The following is a 19,364-nucleotide window of genomic DNA, read 5'->3' on the forward strand; positions in this document are numbered from 1 at the left end:
AATCTCTATTCCTACTCACTGACTTGCTTCATTCAGCAAATACAATGGTTTAATAAGTGGGTTGTGACTGCATAAAATGACAACTAACATTTTTTGGTGTGAAAGGACTCAGGTGCCTAGAAATGGGGCTGAAGAGGACAAGCCGACCCAGCTCGTGAAGCACTTTGTAACCTGAGTTTGGATTTTACATAAAAGGCTTTAGCAAGGGAGTTCCATGCGCAGATACGCTCTTTACAAAGATCCTCTGGCTGCAGAGTGGAGAATGGATTGAAAGGGAACAAAGTAGGAGGCAGAAAATAATGGGGCCTGGAATTACCATGGGACTAGTAGGAATGGATGAAATCAAGCGATGGAGGGGCAGGACACAAAGATCCAAATGTTTCCGGTATGCCAAGAATTTTGGCCATAGCCTCCTAACTAGATTTCTCATCACCAGGCTTTTTTCCCTCCCAATCAGCCCTGAGGATTACCACCAGGCTGAGTAAGCGTCCTTAAATACCACTTACATCTGAAACTAATATAAAATAATATTGAATATCAACTATAATTTTTTAAAAAATAGTCATGGGAATATAGAGTACAACATAGGGACAAGTATAGTCGATAAAAGTCAAATAACTATGTACAGTATCAGATGGGTAATAGACTTATTGGGGTTATTGTTTTGTGAAGTATATAAATGTCTAATCACTAAGTTGTTTTGTACACTTGAAACTAAACACACACACATATATACGTACATACATAAAATAAAATAAAACAAAATAAAATAAAAATACCACTTACCACATTGAGGAGTACCAGACAGATGACTGATTAAGTGCATTGGCTCTATAGCCAAACAGCCTGAGTTCAAATCCTACCTCAGCCACTTTACTGTGCCCAATTTCCTCATCTAAAAAATTAGAGACTGGGGAGAAGATCCAAGATGGCAGAGTAGGTAAACATGTACATGTTCCTTCCATGAACACATTAAAATTACAACTAAATTATAGAGCAATCAACCTTGAGAACCATCTAAAGTCTAGCTGAACAGAAGTTTTATAACTCAGGATATAAAGAAGTCACATGAAGACTGGTAGGAGGGGCAGAGACGTGGAACGGGCTGGCCTCAAACCTCCATGTGACAGTTGAGAATCAGGAGGGATATCTCGACCATGGAGGTTCCCCTCAGAGGAGTAAGAGACCCTAGCCCTACACCGCCCTCCCGAGTCTAAAGTACTGATTCTGGGAAGAGAAGCCCTCACAACACCTGACTGTGAAAAACAGTGGAGATTCCAACCATCTGGGTAGGGCGAAAGGCTGTGGGAAACTCAAACATACACTTACACGATCTGTGCATGGACTCTCTCTCTCCCAGACACTCACCTGGGCTTCTGTGGAGGGACAGTGACTCAGGAGGCATTGGAGGCTAAAGGGTGGTAGACTGAGGTATGTGGCTCTGGGCAAGGGCTGGAAGACAGTTGACACCTTCCTTGTATGGGATCCTTCTCCTGTGCAGCCAGCAGGCAGCCGGCAGGCAGAAGCCATCTTTCCTGTGTTGAGCCCTCCCCCCATCACGGCAAAATCTGAATCTGATTGGTCTGTTGAGCTCCGCTGGCCCACCCCTCCCAACCACCCCAATGCCAGAGGCAATTCCATGAGAGCAGCCAGCCCTGCCCACAATGCACTCTTTCTTAGAAAGCTGTTGGAGTAAACGGGCCCCAGGTGGGTGGTGACTGGCCTCGGTGTGCTCTGAGACATTTGCTGAGTCGCTCCAGGCTCAGCACTGGCACCAAACCAGAGTCTACATTAACCTGGTGACCACAACTCTTCCCACTCTAGTGACTCCCTGAACTCCCTAAGACACTGCCTCACCCAACTCATGTTCCACATGAGGCTTCATCAGTGGCTGAACCTTAAGGAAGCCAGCAGGTGGCAGCAGGCCTTGGGGTGTCCTGTTTTTTTTGCAGAGCTACCTCACGCCCCGTACTAGTGGCAGCTATCCTTGGTCCACAGTGTGGCCTCTCCCACATGCCTCCAAGTTTAGAGAGGCAGCAAACAACCACAGATCACTTTGTAGCTCTACCAGGTAGTCCCCAGCCAGCCACAGGCCGTGGATGACCTGGGCCTGCACTGGAGTCCCTCCCAAGAGGCCCCAGAAACAACATACTTGAAGGTTAGCTTCAGACCACAGCGCAGCACTACTAAATTGGCCCCACAAGTGGCATACAAAAAGGGTGGTCTCAACAGGCACCAGAGCCCACTGGGGTGGATCCCACTCAGTGGAATAAGCCTTCTGCATAGTAGCCCATAAGCTCTCAATGTGGCCAAACCCCACAGCCAATCAGCCTGAGGACCAAGGCCACCCACAGATGTGCTAATAGCAATCCAGGTTCAACTATCACAGGAGAGTACATACAACCCACACAAGCGACACTCCAGGAGGACCCAGAGCAAGTGACCAGGGAGACTGTGCCAGGACCCCACAGGGCACCTATTACATAAAGCCACCTGACCAAGACTGACAGACATAGCAGATTTACCTAATATAAAGAAACAAACACAGAAAGGCAGTCAAAATGAGGAAACAAAAAACTACACCCCGAATGAAAGAAAGAGAGAAAACTCCAGAAAGAGAACTAAGTGAAATGGAGGTAAGCAACCTACCAGAGACAGAGTTCAAAACAATGGTTATAAGGATGCTCGAGAAACTTAGTGAGAATTTCAACAGAGAGAGCAAGTATTAAAAAGGACATAGAAACAATAAAAAATGACCAGTCAAAAGGGAAGAATACAATAACTAGAAGGAATCACCAGCAGACTAAATGAAGCAGAGGACTGAATCAGCGATTTGGAAGACAAGATAGCAGAAAACATAAAAGAATCCAAAAAAATGAGGATAGTTTAAGAGACCTCTGGAACAACATCAAGCATAACAATATTCACATCATAGGGATACCAAAAGAAGAAGAGAGAAAGAAAGGGATTGAGAACCTATTTGAAGAAATAATGACTGAAAACTTCCCTAAGCTGGCGAAGGAAGTGGACATATAAGTCCATGAAGTACAGAGAGTCCTAAACAGGATGAACCCAAATAGGACCACACCTAGACACATTATAATTAAAATGGCAAAGGTTAAAGACAGAGAGAATCCTAAAAGCAGCAAGAGAAAGGCAACTAGTAACTTATAAGGAAGCCCCTATAAGATTGTCAGCTGATTTCTCAACAGAAACTTTGGAGGCCAGAAGAGACTGGCACAAAATATTCAATGTGATGAAAAGCAAGACCCACAACCAAGGGTACTCTACCCAGCAAGGCTATTATTTAAAATCAAAGGACAGATAAAGAGCTTCCCAGACAAGAAAAAGCTAAAGGAGTTCATCACCACCAAACCAGTATTATAAGGAATGTTAGAGGGACTTCTTTAAAATGGAAAAAAAAAAAGATCAAAATTATGAATAATAAAATGGCAATAGCTACATATCTATCAACAATTACTTTCAATGTAAATGAATTAAATGCTCCAATCAAAAGACATAGGAGGGCTGAATGGATAAGAAAAGAAAACTCTTACATATGCTGCCTACCAGACACTCACTTCAGATTGAAAGACACACACTGATGGAAAGTAGAGGCATGAAAAAGTTATTTCATGAAAATGGGGAAAAAAATATCTGGGGTAGCAATACTTATATCAGACAAAATAGACTTTAAAACAAAGTCTACAAGAGACAAAGAAGGACACAGTAATCCCACTTCTGGGTATTTATTGAAAGAAATCCAAAATGTTACTTCGAGGGGACATGTACATCCATATGTTCATTGCACCATTGTTTGCAACGGTCAAAATGTTGAGGCAGCCTGGGTGTCCATCAATGGAAGAATGGATAAAGAGGAGGTGGTGCATATAGACAATGGAATATTGCTCGGCTATGGAAGGGAATGGGTACTGTTCCATGCAGCAGCATGGATGGACCTGGAGAGTACTGTGCTGGGTGGATTGTCAGACAGAGAAAGACAGATGCAACGTGATTTCATTGATATGTGGAATCTAAAGAACGAAATGGACAACAGCAAAGCCAGAAATAAACTCGTAGATACAGAAAATATTTTGATTGTTGCCAGATGGGAAGAGTGTTAGGGGTGTTGGTGAAAAAAGAGGGATTACAAAGTATGAATTGGTTACTACAAAGTAGTTATGGATGGGGATGTAGGGTATAGCATAAGGAACATAGTCAATAGTATTGTAATAACTATGTATGGTGTCAGATGGGTACTAGATATGTTGGGGTGATAGATGGGAGGGGGTAGGGAGTCAGGGTGAAAAAGGTGAAGGGATTAAGAAGTACAAGTTGGTAGTTACAAAATAGTCATGGGGATGTAAAGTAAAGCACAGGGAATATAGTCAATAATATGGTAATAACTATGTATAGTGCCAGGTGGATACTAGAGTAGTCAGGGGAATCACTTCTTAAATTGTATAAATGTCTAATCACTATGCTGTACACCTGAAATTAATATAAAATAATGTTGAATTTCACCTATAATTTAAAAATTTAAAAAGGAGAAAAGGCAAAGGGGAATAAGAGGTCCAAATTTCTAAGTATAAAACAAATAAGTCATGAGGATGTCATGTACAGCATAGGGAACACAGTCAGTGATATTGTGATAGCTTAGTACTGTGTCGCATGGTTTCGGGACTGATGGTGATCACTTCTTTACGTATATAAATGTTGAATAATTGTTGTGTACCCCTGAAACTAATATAATATTGTATGTTAGCTATATTTTTAACAAAAATCTTTTTTAAAAATGAGAGACTGAAAATAGTGTTTCCATCACAGGATTGCTGTGGCATGTATTGCGTATGTCAGAGCACTTATAACATTACCTATGTGTGGTAATCCTTCTATGGAAAATTAATTACTATTATGGCATTCTTCCATTCAGAAACCTTTACTAGAAAACATCCTGTTTTCCATTTGCTAGCATTCCAAGGCCTAACTCCCTAGATCCTTCATAATGCAGGCCCACCACACTACTCAGCCTCGTTTAATTCTGTTCCCCTATATTGTCCTATAAATATACCAGATACAGCACCTTCGTGCCTTGCTCATGCCGTTTCCCTCATTTCAAATGCCTTTCTTTCCTCCATCTACCTTCCGCAATACTTCTGTCCCTGAAATGCTCATCACCACTTCTAGAAAAATGACTCCAAATGCAGTGACTGGTGACCATACCCTGTATAATCATTTCCCCCCCAAGCAGGACAGCATGTCATTCTGACCAGGAGGCTATCATTCCAAATAACTCACAAAGCCACTCATGCTCGTACCTGTCACTGCTATCTAAATGCTAAGCACTCATAGAAGGCCCAGAGCATAAACCTGTCTTTACCATGCTTCGTGGAGCACTATAAATAAAAGCCCATAAATAAAAAATAACTGTGGTGCAAGTTAACTTCTCATCGGGAATATCAGCTATGAAATATTTAGAGGCTCTCTTGGGTTATTAAACAAAACCAATGTTGTGTGTTAAAAGGAGATAGTACCAAAAATATATGAATTAACTGACCAAACTATGTTTTAGGGGAAACAAAGTCTTACCCTAAAGCATATGTATACTTTTCCACTTCACGTCCCTTTGTTTTTATGGCTTTATTGAGGAATGATGGACAAACAATAGACGGCACAAATTAAAGTGCACAACTTGGTAAATATCATGTTCTTTCACCACAAAGCATTAATAACAATCAGCACTTGTACTAGAATGCTTAAAATTCTCTTACGTGTTCCAACATGATAGTGTAATGATAAAATCCAAGTTTGTCTACACTGAGGCTTTCCACACCTATAAGTTACTAACTAATTCACCTACAAATTCCCCTTGGTTGGGAAAATGTGTTCCAGAATTTGAAATTCAGAAACAAAAAGAATTTCTTTTTTTAACGGAAAATGATAGCTTTGCATTTTAAACCAGTACACTGGAGGTACTTAATTTGCTTTGAGCTAGAAATAAAAGATTTGCTCTAAATTGGGCCGCTCCTTAACTATGGTATCTCTATAGATTGCACTCAGTTCAGTAGAAAGAGTGTGTTGAGAGACAAGAAAACTTTCCTCCATGTTCTCAGAATGGTTCACAGAGGTTAAGAGTGGGAGAGTGCATGCAAATGGCATCATGTACCACACCCTGGCAAATGTTTACTTTTTATTGACTCACTTATTCAACCAACATTTACTGAGCCCCTGCTTTTTACTGGGCTGGGCACCCCGACCCCATCAGCAGCTTACAAACTATAGGAAGTTAGCTGCTAGGGGCTGGGAAGGAACCCAGTTACCATTTACTCCACCATGATGGCCCAGTCTATATGTTTCGGTTTTTGACTCAGTTTCCCAGATTCTTCTTAACTTCTCAATATTTTCTCACTGAGAATATTCCTTCTGAAACTGAAGTATTTCCTGGAGTTCTAGCCTGCTTGGATTAGGCCCAATTGCCAACATCTTTCCCCAAGAACTGTCTCCTGAGCCCATAACTGCAGGCTAATGCCCAGTTGCGAATGGACACGTCATCCAAACCTGCCTGACGATTAAGAGCCACCTTGGGCACTTGTCAGAATTATAGATTCCTAGACCCTCAGAGACTCTGGGAGAAGGGAGGCTTTCCAGATGAGGAAAGTGAGGCTCTGAAAAGATGAAATTATAAACTCAAATCCACACATGCGAGTGCAGAGCCAGGAGCAGAACCCAGCTTTGTTCCATCCCACCTTCTTCTGCGTTATAATTAGAAAATGAGAGGGTTATAATTAGAAAATGGGGCCATATTTGCTTTAGCCCCACCCCCTGTCTTCCATCACAACCTCCTATTCCACTTCCTGGATTCAAACACTTTTTCAGTTTCAAGAATGTATCCTGGGTCACAAACTCAAATACCCACGACAGACGGAAGATCGCAGTAAATGATTGAAGCAGGACAGGTGGCAGGGCGTATGCAACATCTGCCCAGGGCAGGGACTCTGGAAAACTAGAGTCCTTCCGCGACCAGGTTACTCCGCTGCTGGTGCTACTCAGCTCCCACCAGCTGTGTCCCAGGGGGAATGTGCGCCCAGCTTCACTGAAAGATCTAGATTCTCAGGTGAAATCTCAAAATGTCACTCCCATGATGACATTATGCGACGTAACACTCCATCCGAGGGACTTGAGACAGAAAACCTGTGGCTGGCCTTGGAGAAGCAATTGCTGCGATGGGAACTGCCTATGGAGAGCGCCACGTGGCAGGAAACTGCACATGGTCTCTGGGCGCTGAGGGCTTCCGTCCTGTAACCGTGAGGAACTGAATCCTGCCAACAACGCTGTGAGCTTGGAAGAAGATCCCACGTTCAGGGAGGCCTGCAGCCCAGCAGCATCTTCATGAGTCCTCTAAGAACTTGAGCAGAGGACCCAGCCAAGCCGGGCCCAGACTCCTGAACAACAGAAATGGTGAGATAATAACTATGCATTATTTTAAGCTAGCAAGGTTGCAGTAATTGCTTTTACGGCGACAGAAAACCAATGCACCCTCCCAGGCCTGCACTTCTTCAAGAGTGCTTCCAATTCCAGAGATTCCCTCTCTCCATCTGCCATCAACATTTCTATCTCGCTGGCTGTCAAGACAGACATTAATTTGGCAAACTGATTTCTCATTCGTGATTACCTGCCCCTACTAGGGATTTTGTAAGAGAGGACTTGGAGAAGTACTGGCCAAATCAAATGTGTAAGTGATTCACAATGATGGAATTTCAGAAAATCACACAGAAAAGTAGAAGTAATTTGGTGCCCGGAGATGGTCCCAGTGGGCCTCCAGCCTTACTTTAGGTCCTTATCTAGAATAAGTCCTGCCCACAGCAAAAACCCTGAACAGTGGAACCAGAAGCCAGAGACGGCACTGCCACTTATGCAGAAGACGTACTGGGGACAGCTTCTGTTTTCTTTTCTGAAAAATAGGGGCGAGACCTCCCCTGCCTGCCTCAAAGGGCTATTGTGAGGACCATGCCCGTTGGTACATGAGTGTGAGATAAGAGGAAATATAGTATATTGGTCTCTGCCCCTGGTTACTGGCACAGAGCTCCTGAAACCCTGGTAATTTCCTGGATGATAGGAGTGTCTGTTGTTCTACTGAGGCTACTCTTAATGGGCCCCTAGATGGGGCCTAGTCACTAGGAAGACCAAGCCATGATTAGAAGCTTGGAATATTCAGCCCTACCCTCCATTCTCTTGAAAGGGGAGAAGGACTGGAAATGCAGTTAACAATTGATCCTGCCTACATGATGAAGCCTCCATAACAATCCCAATAGTATGGGGTTCAGAGAGCTTCAGGTTGGTGAACATATCCATGTGTGTACCAGGAGTGTGACACACCCCAACTCCACAGGGACAGGGGCTCCTGTGCTTGGAACCCTCCAGTCCTTGCGCTCTGTATCTCTTCATTTGTAACCTGTATCATGTCTTTTAATAAACTGGTAAATGTGTTTTCTTGAATTCTATGAGTTGCTCTAGCAAGTTAATAGAACCTGAGGAGGGGCGTGGGAACCTCCAATGTATAACCAAGTTGGAGAGAAGTTGTGGGTCACCTGAGGACCTACTGCTTGTGACTGGCATCTGAAGTGGGGGACAGTCTCAGGGTACCGAGCCCTTAACCTGTGGGATCTGACACTATTTTCAGGTAGATGGTGTCAGAATTGACTAGTTAAATTGCAGAACACCCACCTTCGGAGAGGGGAAACCCTCACATCTGGTGACCAGAAGTGTCAGAGGTTATAAATGTGACAGTCATGTAAGAATAAAGGACAGACATAGAGAGGAAAAGTCAGCTTTCTTCTACTCAATGTGAAAGCACTCTGTAAGCAATGTACATACACATACATATACATATATGTATGTATATATACATATATATTTCTTTTTTTCCCCCACAGAAATAGATTGAAGTGATGAAGTACTGTGTTTCCCAAAAATAAGACCTAGTCGTACAATCAGCTCTAATGTGTCTTTTGGTGCAAAAATTAATACAAGACCCGGTATTATATTATATTATATTATATTATATTAATTATATTAATTATATTATATATTATATTATTTATATTATACTATATTACATTACTTTATATTATATTATAGGCCTGGCCTTATATTATAGCAAAATAAGGCTGAGTCTTATATTAATTTTTGCTCCAAAAGACGCATTAGAGCTGCTTATCCGGCTAGGTCTTATTTTGGGGGAAACACAGTAACATAGATAATTTCAGCCCAAAAGACCCCGACGCACACATTCTGACTTCATCCCTGCAACTTCAGTACTGACCTTGCCCACATCTATTGTCAGGCTTCCATTTCCTTGCCACCTCTCAGTTTCAACCAGAGGCTGACATTTAACTTCTCCCAACTTCCATGCAGCTGCCAGAGGCCAGGGGAGACTGAAATGGGGCTCCTCTCACAGCCCAGCATGTGATTAACCTGGGAGGAAGAGGCCTCCAGGAAGGTTACAGATATCTGGGGAGTCCCCTGACACCAGGCCAAAAACAGCCCCATCAAACTGCCCAGGCTCTGTGCGTAGTGAGACTGAGAACACTGAATTCTGCAAACCCAAGCAGTCAAGCCCCTGAGAGTTCTAGAACTCTCTCTCACCCGCAGGGCTCCACTGTGCCCAAATCTGTATTTCAAATGGCAGAGGTGAGCTACCACTTTCCTCTGACGTCTATATGTCTTACAGTGACATCTACATTAGGCAAGTGGTTTTTATTGGAATTACATGGAGAAGAAAAAGAGTAAGAAAAAAAGGAAGAGGAGGATTTATCCTTCGGATAGTCAAACAAACAGAAAACACATAAGAAATAATGGCTTCCCACTTTAAAGCCAGGGGTTGAAGTGAAGGATCCCATGATACATTGGAGAAGTGAAAAAACCCTTCTTCTTCAACTAAACTCAATGATTAAATTACAGAATTTAATAATAACGTAGTAGTAATAGTAAAACAGCCATAGCGATCCTAAACAATCACTGAGTTTACCACATGCCTGACAATGTGCTAAATGTTTTCCACTCATTCTGTTACTCACTCCTCACAACAACCCTAAAGGGAAGGTACCATTACTGTCCCAATTTAACAGATGAAGAAACCAAGGCTTGGTGAAGTAATTTATGCAAGGTCATGCAACTAGCAAATGATAAAGCTGGCCCTTGAGGTGAGCCAGCTATGTCTGCCTCCAAAGCCTGTGTTCTTAACCCTTGTACCATCTTGCTCGCTGAAAATGGACATGCACAAAGACGCCCCCCCCCAGAAGAGCCAAGGATGCTGACCACAAATCTGCTCCTACTACAAACTCATGGTACTCCCTTCTCCCACCCTTGTTCTTCCAAGAGCCTCATCACATATGCCTGAAGCAGGGATTCTCTCCCTAGCTCCCCAAACCTTACAATGACCCTCCCCTCCTCAGAGAAAAGATAATAGGCCCCACACAATAGCTGTTAATATTAACAGTACCATCAATATCATTGCTACTTTTTTCTCTAGGTATAAAATATTAATGATATACGTAAGTCCTGAGAGAGTCCATGGACTTTAACATTTTCAGAAAGTGAAAATTCTCTTTATTGGAGACAATTTAACTAACTCAATTTCCCCTGCAGCTTGGTGCCAAACAAACAAATGGATATCATTTTAGAATCCAAGGAAGAAGTTGATAGCTTTGTCTGGAACAATTTCCGTGGGTGGCCAGAACTTGACCCTTTTATATTATTGACGTAGTTTGCAAAACCGGATTGGATTTTGATTGTTTGGCATCTTCTTTAAGGATTTAAAATTAGTAAGCAATGGAAAATGTGGAGCTAATAAGTTTACAATAGCATTGGGAAAAAAAGCATGGATTAAAAATTATCAGAAGTTTGCAAGCTGAAATTAATATTCAATGCATTGGGAGAAGGTAAAGTTTTGGCCAAAACGAGAGTGAAAGCAATCATTGGAGTAATGCAGTCTCTGTGTGGAAGAGTAGATAATCATTTAGATGGACATATGGAGGCTATCATGCATGGGAGTTTCACACAATATAATTTGGAGGTATACTGATTATAAAGAAGGAAGGGAGGAAGAAAACAAAGGAATGAGGATCAGAAGCAAGGAAAGAGGGAAAAAGGAAGAAAGGAGAGATGAAAGAGGAAAGACAAAAATGTGGACTCTAAGTTAAATCCAACATGGGCAAGTAAAACCTGTACAACAGCAACCAAAAGATTTTCCAATTCTCACTTCATGAAATCTAGATATTAAAAAATACAAAACAAAAAATATTAGATAATATATTAGAATTATTGGTATTAGAACTTGGCCTGTAGTTCAGAAAATAATAATAGGAACGTTTAAGGCCACAAGAAGGAGTGGAAGAGCATGGTAACAGAGAATATTGTTTTGGATGATATTTTTGCTATCTAGGTAAACTAAACAGAAGTTTTCCAACTTTTGCTTTTCATAATAATAGCTATTATTTATTGAGTGCCTTGTGTGCCCATCTCTGTGCTAAACACTATTTGTAATACTCTATTTGATTGAATCTTCCCAACAAGTGTACCAGATAACCGTAATTACCCTCATTCATTCATGAGAAAACTGAAAATGACAGCTCAAAGAAACATGGGTAGTAAGAGGCAGAGCTGCTCATCCGTACCAGCTCTGTGTGACTAGGTAACCTGCTCAATCATGAGCGTCATCACCACCACCACCACCACCACCACTTATAGAGCAATTTACAGAGCACCATTTTTAATCTCCACCACAACCCCTTGAGGTGCTAACAACTGTTACTCCCATTTTACAAAATGGGAAACTGAGGCTCTGAGAGGCTCAATAATGCCAAAGGTCACCTGGGTAGTAGGTTATGGAGTTGGGATATAAACTCAGACAAGCTGACTCCATGCATTAAATCACTGCATGCTTCAGTATTCTGTACATTTCAGAAATATGACTAACACTTGAAAACATCCCTGTCAATAAATGACTTTGCTCTACTGTACTATGAACATGAGAATTAGCATCAAAATCAGGTTAAATTCAGCAACAGGTCATTTAATACAAAGACCTGTTTTTTGTGTGTTACTTTCATTTTCTCACTTTGATGGAAATATGCTGTAATGAGTCAATTGTGATAAGTCACATTAATAGTCTATAGAAATAGAAATTAAAAAGTTGTTTCTTAGTCTTACTAGAGCAACAGTGAATTAACAAATTAAGAGAAATACTGTAAACAGAAAACAGTAAAGGAGGTGGCTAGAAACCCTTTCCCTCTACAGGCTTTGCAGTATATGTATCTTTGTAGACACACACAACTTGGGCTATTTATTAGGTCTTGGTAACTGACTTGTACTTCAGGTAAATTTGCCTGGCAACAAATAGGAAAAATAATCAAGTTTGAAGAGCTCAGCTTATCTCCCCTTTTCCACTCTCTTCCTACACTTTAACTTTTACAATACATTGGTTAAGTTATAGGTATTGATCTAACAACTGAGAGGTACTCTAGAAAGAACACATTTTATAAAACATGAATTAGTGAGGATAAGATAGGCTATGCTACATTAAAACATGCGCCAGTGACTTAATACCAGAAAATTTAATTTCTTTTGCACACAGACTGCTGTGTCCATTGGGCAACTCTCCAGTCTCTGTCCTTCATTTGGGGACTCAGTAATCTGGGCTACTTCCATGTATGGCTTCACTATCTGAGGACATGGCCTTCAAGCTCACAGCAGCAGAGAAAGAGAGGGAGAGGGAAAGCTGAAGAATCACACACAGGCTCTTAAATGCTTTGGTTCATAAATGGCACATGTCACTCTGCTTACGGTTCAGTGGTATTTACCACTTATGGCCCAGAGAGCGTGGAAATGCAGGAAAGCACGTGCATATCTGGTGGGTAATGAATGCCTCTGACACAAAGAATTACATACATATTTTCTTAATACTACTACTACCACTACTACTACTATTAATACTACAACTAATAATAATACTATGTATTTATCATAACCAAAGTTCATTTTTCAAGGAACAAATTTTCGGTTTTGTTCATCAGTTTCACTAAGGTGATTTTGCTTCATTTTGTTTTTATCTTTAATCTGCCGTAAACATTTCTACTCTTTAGGGTTAATTTTTGTTGTTCTTTTTATATCTTCTTGACCTGGGTACTTTATGTTTAATCTTTCTTATTTTCTAATAAAAGTTTAAGACTATAAATTTCCCTCTGAATACCACTTTGGCTACTTCCTATAATTTTGGTTTCCTTGTTGTTTACTTTCCTTATGGTTTCTCTTTTTCTAAATAGTTTGCAATTTTACTCTGACTCCCTCTTTCTCCAGATAATTATTTAGGAATGTGCTTTGTTAATTTCCAAATGTACAGGTTTTGAGTGGTTCTCTTCTGTTGCTTGTAATTTCTTTACATCGTAATCAACTAACATGTACCTCCTATATGATATCAAAAAATGTTTAACTTGTTGAAATTTCTTTGGTCTGTTTTTTTGCTATATTCATCTTACTCTCTAAAGCAAGGTATAGAATTATCTAGGGAGCTTTTACCAAAAAAAACCTATAGCTAAAGGCTTCTTCAGACTACTGAGTCAGAATCTCCAGGGACAGATCCAGGCATTATCCTTTTACCTTCCCCTTCACACCAACCACAGAAATGACTCTCACATCACTGGCTTAAGACTTCTGCTCCAACTATTTTGTAGATTTGGAGTTTGAGGAATTGGGAGTTTGGGAAAAGATTGCAGGAGGAGCAGATTGGGTATAATGGAGATGAAGAATCCTGCTTGACGATATTTAGTGTCTGTATCTTGTTCATCTTTGTATCTCACTTGTCTTTGTATGCACAATGCCTAGCACAGAGAAGGCATGAAGAACTGTGGATGATTAGATGAATCAATAGTTACCTAAGCAACTAGGAGCGTCAGAATGATAGCTAAAGGTCTGTGTAACCGATATAAAACCCTATTTCATCTTCTGAAATATCAACGCTTAAGAAAAGGTGTGACATTAACACTGTTTTTGTATCTTCTCCCCATGCACGATGTTAAGCATATAGTAAACACTTCATAAGTACATCTTAAATGTAAGTTACGAGCACGTGTATTAGTTTCCTACTGCAACTGGAACCAATTACCACAAATTTAGTGACTTAAAGCAACACAGACTTATTATCCTAGAGTTCTGGAAGTCAGAAGCTCAAAATGGGTCTCCCGGGGCTAATCAAGGTGGTGGCAGGGCTGCATTCCTTTCTGGAGGCTCTAGGAGAGAATCCCATTTTCTTGCCTTTTCCAACTTCTACCATGTTTCCCCGAAAATAAGACCTAGCTGGACAATCAACTCTAATGCATCTTTTGGAGCAAAAATTAATATAAGACCCGGTCTTATTTTACTATAATATGAGACTGGGTCTTATGTAATATATTATTATATTAATATATTAATTTTTGCTCCAAAAGACGCATTAGAGTTGATTGTCCAGCTAGGTCTTATTTTTGGGGAAACATGGTAGAAGCTGCCAAATTCCTTAGTTTGGGACTCCTTTCCATCTTCAAAGCCATCAGTGGCAGGCTTTCCTCACAATGCCATTTTTGTTTCTAACTTTTTTGCCTCTGCCTTGCTCATTTGAGGACCCTTGTGATTACATTTGGCCCATCAGATAATCCAGGATCATCTCTTTATTTGAAGGTCAGCTGATTAGCAACTTTATTTCCATCTGCAACTTTAATTTCCCTTGCCATATAACATAATATATTCACAGGTTCTGGAGATTAAGACAAATACATCTTTTGAGGGCTATTATTCTATTCTATCACAGCATGTAAGACCAAAAAAAAAAGAAGAAATTATAATGAATGGATAAAATTAAGTGGTAATATTAACAGTAATAAGATTAGAGATACATCAAGATTGGTGCATTAGACGTTAAGATTCTGGGACAAAACAGAAAAAGTCTGTATTCGATGTTATCAGCTAATTTCAAGTGTACACACACACACACACACACACACACACACACAAATATCCTGGTTAGCTGATGCCACAGCTGGAATATCACTGCGTACTTATTAGACAGACTAAACAAGAAATGAATGGCGTGTTATACAATTTTGCGGAAAATGTTCCCAAATTGTTTTCTTCCTGGTAAAGGATTATTTTCTGGTCATTCCATTCCAGCGTTCCTATCACATTCCTGGAAGATTTCTAGGAGGATGGATACATGTCTCGATATTTGCCTACCCAGCTTTAGCGGTCACTGCTGAAGGACAGTTTAGTGACAGTCCACGTGCACTCCCGAGACAGAGCCTGCTGCCCTGATTTAGAGGTGGAGGCTGCTCCATGTCGCCCTCTTGTGCAGAGGGGTAAGAGAAATCCCTCCCTGTTTCTACCCAACCTTGGCTAAAACTCCATGGAAAACATTTCTTTCCGAGAGTGAAGTTCCCCAGAGCTTTTAGAATCCACTTTTTTCATCAATGTAAATCTACTTATTGGGAAATCTCTCTAAAACATATTACACAAAAATAATCATCATACTGAGTCAATACTGAATGAGAGGTCTTAATAGCATAAAATACATTATTCATTTCCTTGCCTTGTAAAGAGAACTCTAAATGCAATTTTAACTCTTCTTCCTGGCTGGGGACCTCAGTTCTTTGACTGTTCCATAGAGTAGATAGAATACCAATTATTCTTTTGCATGTTTATGACATTTTGAAAAAGGTTTTTTTTTTCATTATTGCTGTTCTGATTTTTTTGCCTCCTTTTGCTGTCAGTGGTCATGTTTTGATTTTGAGTTTGTCAGCGTGGCTTCCCTTAGCAGCTTCCTTCCCCTTTTCATTTGCTGTGGAGACAGTAACTAGGATACCAAGCTAGTCAGAATTGTAAGTGAAACGGGGTTAAACAGGCCTATAAAGATCTCTCTTTCAAGTGAAATGTGTGAGATTTAAGGCAAAATCCGAGTGACCTTGCACACAGGACTGCCCGTTCCATCTGGAATTCGTGACTGTTTGACATCTATTTGGCTGCTTAGTAGCTATTTTTACCTCTGCTATTTTTGTTCTGAATAGGTTAGTGTGAAATAGTTGTTTTGGCAAGATGAAATATTGCTATATTTTCCAATTTGCCAAAGCCTAGAAATGGAATAACACTTCCTCAGTCCTGGGATCATGAAAAAAGAAAAAGAAAAGTCATGACCCTTTCAATGCTTGTGGCAATGTGACATGAAATTAGGACTGCAACTTAAATGTCCATTAACAGGCGAACACGCAAACGATGGCTCATCTGTATAACGAAGTAGTAAGCAGCTATGAACTATATACCCTATACACATGCTAACTGGCAAATATGTTTAGTTGTGGGGGCAGGTGCACTGATAAAAAATGCTGCTCTTCTGGTCCCCCAGGGGACAGTTCTGATATATCTCATAAGGCTGCTCAGGAGGTACCAGCAGGATTTAGAACATCACCCACTGCCCCACTCAGTAATGCATTCTTATACCTTTCTTTCCCTGCTTCATCCCCCCCCAAACCCAGTCCTTACCTGCTTCCTGTGATCACCTCCCCAAGTCCCTGCACACAGCCTTTGTCTCTGGCTTTACCTTTGAGAAAAGCGGAAAGAAAACTGTCAAAGGAGAAAATAGTGTTTATTGTGGCTGCACCCATCTTGCAACCATGAGGGGAAGACCAAGAGAATTGTAAAGAAACTGACCCAGAACCATGGCATCATAGGATGACAGAACAATCATCTACCTCTAGACATCTTACTCCATGAAAACAATAACCCTCTATTAATTCACTTGCAGTTGGGTTTTGTGTGATTTTCAGACAACAGTGCTTCTTGGAAGTATTTTCTTCAGAGCTGACAGCAGAGGAGTAAGGCATCTGAGTGGGGAAGCTTGGGGGGAAGAAAGCCAGGCTGCCTCCAGTGTACGGAGTTCGAGCTTGGAGAAGATGCTGGTTTGAGAGAAGCAGAGACAAAAGACAAAGACAGTCTTGTGGTTTCAATTCTTCTACCAGTGAATTCCTCTTTTTGCCTGAAATAGTTGACATATATAGTTTCTATCACTTGAAAACAAAAATCCTGTCTAATTTAAGTATGAGCTCATTCTTATTTTACAAAAAAAAAACAAAAACAGACAAAGAAAAAACAGTGGCTGTTTATGTTCATGTAAGCATGGAAAAAACATAAATGGATGTACTAAATGGCTATCAGTAGTTATTACCTGGGAGAGTTGGAATAGAGGGAAGAATGTATGTCTCACTTTTACTTTTACAAACTTCTTAATGTTTAAACTTGTTATAACCAGCTTGTATCATTTTTGTAACTTTAAAAGACTAAAAACTACAGAAACTGAGATTTTAAAAAAGTGTGTTGTTTTATGCTGTTACGTTTGAGCTATATGGCAATTGAAAACCAATACACATCATTACAAACCTGAGAACCACTGCTTGCAAACCACCCAACAAACCTCAGACAACCACAAGTCCCAATGCCTACATAAAACCAGTAATAATGTGCGGAGTGAGGGCCTGATGCTGGGAAGTTGTCTCCAACTGGCCTGTGACCGTGACCGCCCAACCCCCAACTCACACACACATTACTTCCATTATTTCTCCCAAAATCCACCCCAAATAAGCCCATAGTCTAAGGTAAAAACAAACAAACATAAAACAGTGTGCTTGCCATGCAAGTGCAGCTTCAAAGAAAGCTCATCCACTCAACCCTTTCCATCCCAAGGTATTTCCAGACAGAAAAATCTAGAATTTGCACAGCTCCATGAGTCTGTGTAAACATCCTGGAGTGTTGCTAAAGGAGGTAGGAAGTATGCTGAGCCAACCTAAGCACACAGGCTGATGAGAAGGAGCCAGGACCAGAGAGGATGGGGCCATGGAAAACTGATACAGCTGGCTCAGTCACAAGCCATTTGGTAGGTGAACCAAAGCACATAATCACGGGGACATGACATTCTCAGTGGAGATGGGGTCAGCAAGTGGAGCACAGACAGCTAAACGAAGACCAGGTGACAATTCTGAGTGACGCCAGCGGAACCCCAAGTGGTGGCTGGAGGGTGGCAGTAGAATAGGCTGGGGGGGTTGGAGGCAGCGTCTGACGATAGGTGAGACCCAGAATTCTGGGCAGAGATACGGAGGCAGAAATTCGGGGTATGAATAGTAAGAGTTACACATGCATACTTACTATTAATACATGCCAAGTGCTGTAACCTCACACTTCACTTAATTCTCCCAAAAACCTTGTGAAGAGGGAAGTTTTCTCATTTCCATTTCTCAAATGAAGAAACTAAGGTAGATAGAACATACATGAATTGCTCCAAGTCACAAAGCTAATTTATTAGTCAGCTAGGGCTGCCATAACACAGTAACACAGACTGGGGGATGTAAACAACAGAAATTTATTTTCTCAGCATTCTGGAGACTCGAAGTCCAAGATCAAGGGCCTGGCAGGGTTGATTTCTGGCTTGCAGAGGGTTGCCTTCTTGCTGTGTCCTTACATGGCCTTTCTTCTGTGCGCAGGTGGACAGAGAGCTCTCTGGTTTCTCTTCCTCTTCTTATAAGGACACCATCCTATCAGATTAGGACACCATCCGTATGATCTCATTTACTCTTAATTACCTTCTTAGAGGCCCTATCTCCAAATACAGTACATTGGGAATTAGGGCTACAACATATGAATGGGGGGGATGGGAGAGGAAGACAGACAGTTCAGTTCATAAAAGCTAGTTAGTAGCAAATACAGACAGCATGACTCCAGAGCCTAGTATTCTTTGCGTGTGTTTACATTTTACTGAGGCATAAGGTAAATATAGTTCAGTGAGTTTTGAATAAATGCATACATCCTTGTGATTCACACTCCTAGCAAGAACTACACAGCACTCTTAACCATTACACTCCACCAGACTATCTGAGGACAGGAGGTGATGCCACTGGTCCATTTCATGGCAGCCAGGCCTCATCCCTGGCCCTGCAGATACAAAGCTCACTTGCATCAAGACGTACTTCGGAGCTCCCTCCCACACCCAACCGCACGCGGTTCCCGCCTGCGCCAGCCCTCAGGCTCTGCTGCTCGGCTCTGGATCCCAGGAGACAGGCCCTTGCCAGCTGTGTTTCTCAGGGTATTTCTCCCCCTCCCTCTCTGCCTAAGGCAGTGTCGCTGGCATCTCCTCTGAGCCTCCAGCTCCTACCAGGCAGTCCCACCATGGTTTCCTAACAGATGACCGTACTGCCTTCTCCACTTTGGTTAAAAAAGCACTTCCTCCCAATTGATCTCCAGTTTAGAAGTAGCAGTGGCGTCTTGCTGTTGTTATTCTTTGGGTTATGTTGCCA

General features: G+C 41.3%; 1 long non-coding RNA gene across 1 annotated transcript in view; it reads right to left on the reverse strand.

Annotated features, from left to right (window-relative positions):
- Positions 1–3,734: 3,734 nt before the first annotated feature.
- The window catches only part of LOC308498665, a 37,176-nt gene continuing 21,546 nt past the window's right edge, over positions 3,735–19,364 (reverse strand). Inside the window, exons 3-4 of the long non-coding RNA XR_013993499.1 lie at positions 16,564–16,621; positions 3,735–7,442 (exon numbers count right to left, since the gene is read on the reverse strand). This is a non-coding gene — a long non-coding RNA (uncharacterized lncRNA). The remainder of the gene's footprint in view (positions 7,443–16,563; positions 16,622–19,364) is intronic.

The sequence above is a fragment of the Rhinolophus hipposideros genome (assembly GCF_964194185.1).
Source record: "Rhinolophus hipposideros genome assembly, chromosome: 6".
NCBI classification, from domain to species: domain Eukaryota; kingdom Metazoa; phylum Chordata; class Mammalia; order Chiroptera; family Rhinolophidae; genus Rhinolophus; species Rhinolophus hipposideros.